The 4,827-nt window shown below is 36.8% G+C and overlaps 1 pseudogene; it reads left to right on the plus strand.

The window, feature by feature from the left end:
* Positions 1 to 2,971: 2,971 nt before the first annotated feature.
* Positions 2,972 to 4,135, plus strand: LOC112915342 (SWI/SNF-related matrix-associated actin-dependent regulator of chromatin subfamily E member 1 pseudogene; annotated as a pseudogene).
* The last annotated feature ends 692 nt before the right edge of the window (positions 4,136 to 4,827 follow it).

The following is a 4,827-nucleotide window of genomic DNA, read 5'->3' on the forward strand; positions in this document are numbered from 1 at the left end:
CAATTTCTTTAGAAAATGGACACTTTCTAATTTAGGATTCGTTTGTTTTCTCTGTCTACTCCGGTAACAGTTGACCAAAATAAAATCCTTCCTAACTTTTTTACCCCTTGGGTTTCCACTACAGGACTCTCTCATTACCTTCCATAATTCTGACTCACACTTCTCAGCTTTTTTATTCAATCATCTTTTTCTGCGGACTACTTTATTTTTGTTGTTCTCGTGTGTGATGATTAATTTTTTGTGTCCACTTGCCTAAGCTGTAGTGTCCAGTTACTAGTTCAAATGCCAGTCTAGCTGTTGCTGTGCAGGTACTTTCTAGATGTGGTTAAGCATCATCCAGTCAGTTGATATTTGCCTTAAGAGAAAAGACAGAGTTCTCCCACAGAAGAAATTCTAACTCCAGTTTGCCTTCAGATTTAGGAGTGCATCAAATCTTGCTAGAATATCCAGCCTGAAGGTCGTCCTTACAAATGTGAAACTAGCTTGACCCCACAATCACATTAATCAATTTCAAAAAATCATTTAAGTTTTATATTTAATAAATTTAATTAAAACTAAGTTTTAATATAACTATATATGTATACACATATATGTGTGTGCATTGGTGTGTTATTTGTTTCTCTAGAGGATCCTAATATAGATTTTGGTACTTGGAAATAGGGTTCTGCTCTAACGAATATCTAAAAATGTGGACATCTTTTTGGAATTGGTTAATGGATAGAAGCTGGGACAGTTTTGAGGAACTTGATTTTTAAAAAAGAAAAACATTTTAAAAAAATGAACTTAGGTTGTTGGTAAAAGCATGGAATTCAAGGGAGATTCTGGTGAGGGTTCAGGGGAGAAAAAGACAAGAACTATAGAGAGAGCTTCTATTATCTTAGAAGATACGTATGTCATCATGAACCTGGAAATACAAGTGTTAAAGGAGCTTCTAATGAGCTTTAAGATGGAAATGAAGAAACAGTTATTAGAAACTGGAGATGAGATTTTTTAAGTGACATATTGAGGATGCAGCTTGGTTTTCCTTTGGAGAAAGAATTGTTAGGCAATAAGAAAGTAGCACTTGCTTTGGAAGATTCTCTACCTATTCAGGTAGGACTCTCTGGAAACAGGACCCTTTGCTAAAGAAATTGTGTGTGACTCATGGGTCCAATCAACCATCTCAGGAAAAGATAGGTATAGAGATGCTATTACCCTGGAAAGATCTGTGAAGGAGCTCTTGTGTAGTGGCTTTAACCATGCTTATTATGCATTTCTACCTTTATTTCTCTACAAAATGTATCTAAATAAAACATTCCCTATCCTATGATTTTCCTGTATAATTCATCTTGGTTAAAAACTGATTTGTTCATTGCCTCAATTTCAGACTAAACTTTCCCTCTGCATCACTGTCATATTTAGTTTACCCCAAAGCAAATTTCAATAATTCTACCTTAATACTTCTGCCATCCTTAGTTCACAGTCTCTACATACCATGTTATAATATCTTAAATTGGGAAACAGCACCTTATAGCATTACTTAGATTATCTTTGAATCCTAGATGTCAGGGGGATTAAACCTCCTTTCAGGGAGGGACTTCCCTGGAAGTCCCATTTATAAATAAATGACTTTATTTATGAACATTTTTTCATAAAATTCAAGTCTAATAATGTCAATATTCAAATTAAAAATTAAAATTAAAAAGTTAGAAAAAAATCCTTAGAAAGCTTCCCATCCCATAAGAAATTATTTAAACTATTTATATTAGCAAATGCATTTATTTTCACAGCTCTTACACCTGCCTATTCCTTCCTCTAGCCTCTCTATTCTACTTGCAACTTATGCACAAGTAACACTGAGTTATTTTTACTTTCCTAAAAACACTAAATATATATATATATATATATATATATTACAATATTCTTAAAAGTTTATTATAAACTAGTTTCACAGGCTACAAGGAAGTAAAAGGACTATGTACAGCCTGACGGGAAACAGGCAGGGAGCTGAGGAGGGCCAAGATGAGTCTAGGGCCTTGGTGGGCGCACTCCCAGGGGAGGGGGTATATATATATTTTTAATGAGTGTTCTCTGCTCACCGTGTCTTTCTGCAAGTTTAGCTGCCTGGTATACTCTTTTAAAGTCAAGGACAAGGATCTTATCTTCTGGAAGTAATTCCTGAATTCTTATACTTATTCATTTTCTCTACTCTTTGAAAACAATGACCAGTATCTGTAAGAACATATATTATATGTGCTATATTAATATGTTTACATATATTTATCTTTGGCAATAATATGGATTTCTTGAATGTAAGAATTGTGTTGTTTTCATTTTGATCAGAAGGTATGGATCTTGTTTGTTGTCATTCAGAGTCAATAATTCCTCATTACATGAATGAATGATCATAATGATTGTATACAAACTAGATAATTTAAGTTAGGTCACATCAAATGAAAAGTCTTATGGAAGACATGGATTGAACCTAAATGCTGGACGAGCTATAGTTTACCTTTAGGTATCCATAACCTTAAGACATTTTTGGAGGACTTAAATTAAAATTTAAATCATAATCTTTTAGGTGACAATAATTAGGTACTAATTAAGTCATATATATAAATATAATTATATATTAGCTATGATTTAAACCATTTAGTCCTCTGTGATACTGATAAAATAACCAGGGATTTCTCAATTATTTATTATGTTTAAGTTTTCCAGAAAAAAACAAAACAAAACATAGTCATATCTAATCAAGTCATTGTTAGGGCTTGCCGACCCACAAGTCATTTACTTTTACATGATGACTGTCCCGATCTCTGGTTGGAGTCATATGTTTCGATTTTAAAATTTAAATAATTTAAATAGAGAAACGAGGCCAGAGATGCGGGCGCTTTTTCTGCCCGCGGTGTCTCAGATTCATTCTTAAGAAACTGAGAACTTAATCTTCCAAAATGTCAAAAAGACATCTTATGCCCCACCTTCCACCCCAGCTCCTGCAACACAAATGCCCACCACATCAAGGTTTGTAGGATACAATCCATACAGTCATCTGGCCTATCACAGCTGCAAGCTGGAAGGGAACCCAGGCACCAACAGCCAGGTCATGGCATCCTCTGGTATTACATTCCAAAACCTGCCAAAGCCACTAGATAGGCCACTGATGCCCTACATGAGGTGCAGCAGAAAGGTCTGGGAACAAGCAAAAGCTTCCAACCCTGACCTAAGGCTGTGGGAGATTGGCAAGATTATTGATGGCTGTTGCAAGATCTCACAGATGAAGAAAAACAAGAATATTTAAACAAATACCAAGCAGAAAAGATAGAGTACAATGAATCTATGAAGGCCTATTCTAATCCCCCCCGCATACCTTGCTTCCATAAATGCAGAAAGTCGTGCAGAAGCTGCGTTAGAGGAAGAAAGTCGACAGAGACAGTCTTGCATGGAGAAAGGAGAACCCTACATGAGCACTCGGCCTGCTGAAGATCCAGATGATCATGGTGATGGCTCTTCAGTGAAGCGTACAGCCACCGCCTGCTTCCAGAGAAGCCACCGCCTCATCAGTGAAATGCTCAGTGAGAGGGTGGTGGTGTCCCAACAGCTATAATGCAGGCCCTCAAATGGCAAGTATGGTCCTTAATGGTTCATCAAGCGAAGACTAGAAGCTGAACTTCTCCAGACAGAGGAGCGACCCCAGGAGAAGAAGAGGAAGTTCCTAGAAAGCACAGATTCCTTTAACAATGAACTGAAGAGGCTGTGCTGCTTGAAAGGGGAGGTGGATATGGAAAAGATTGACGCTGAAATGGCTCAGGCTTCAGAACAGGCTCGCAAAAGGCAAGAGGAGAGGGAGCAAGAAGCTGCAGAGCAAGCTGAAGTCAGAGCAGCATGGTTCCTGCGGAAGAGCCAGCTGCTAGGGAGCAGAAAGGACAAGAGCATCCCTATGGAGACAGAGGCGACACACCTTGAAGAAGCAACGGAAAGCCAACAGAATGGTGTACACGGTGAAGAAGGCATGTCTACTCCTGAGGACGAGGAGAGCAGGTGGCAGGGGGTGGACGAGGAAGGGACAGTGATAGTAACGCTGGCTCTGAGCAACAGTACAGCATCGGAGGAGCCACCAACAGGCCCCACACCAGACGATGAGAAGAAAGAATGAAAGTTGCCTTGTTTTATGTGTTCTGAATACTTTTTTAAATGAAAAAAAATTTTTTTTGAGTTTAAAAAATAAATAAGTAGATGATAGATAGATACATAGATACATAGATACATAGATACATAATTTAAATGATCATAATTTCCAACTTTTTAGTGAAGGAACTCCTCCCTATAATCTTAAAGTATAGCAACATTCACAACCTCTGCTTGGTTATCGAATTGTTGCCTACCTTGAAAATTCATATCAGTTCTGCTTCCCTGATTTATAAAATGAGAATACAGTGCTTACGTAAACTACCTCCCAGTAATGTTGTAAAGTGTAATGAGATAAAACATGCCCTTGAAACACTGAAACTGTGAAAAAACACTTTAAAATATTTTAAGCATTGTTATAAGACTATCTTTTGTTTTTATTTTTTTTTTAGCTTCAAGATGAGTATGTTGTGTTTTCCTTTGATTGGTTATTCATAAATAAAATAGTTTTTTTTTTTATTATCTTTGCTTGAGCCATGGAGCATTCCATAAACATATACAACTGGAAAAAAGAACTCCTAAAATCCATCAGAATCTGTCTTCATTAACTTATTAGGCAGTTAGATGATACTAAATTATCAGCTGAATTTCAATTTCATAACTCCATTCTCATGCTGGCATCTATACCAATGCAAAGATACTTATAATGGAACTGCCATG

This window comes from Vulpes vulpes, chromosome 16 (assembly GCF_048418805.1).
Source record: "Vulpes vulpes isolate BD-2025 chromosome 16, VulVul3, whole genome shotgun sequence".
NCBI lineage: Eukaryota > Metazoa > Chordata > Mammalia > Carnivora > Canidae > Vulpes > Vulpes vulpes.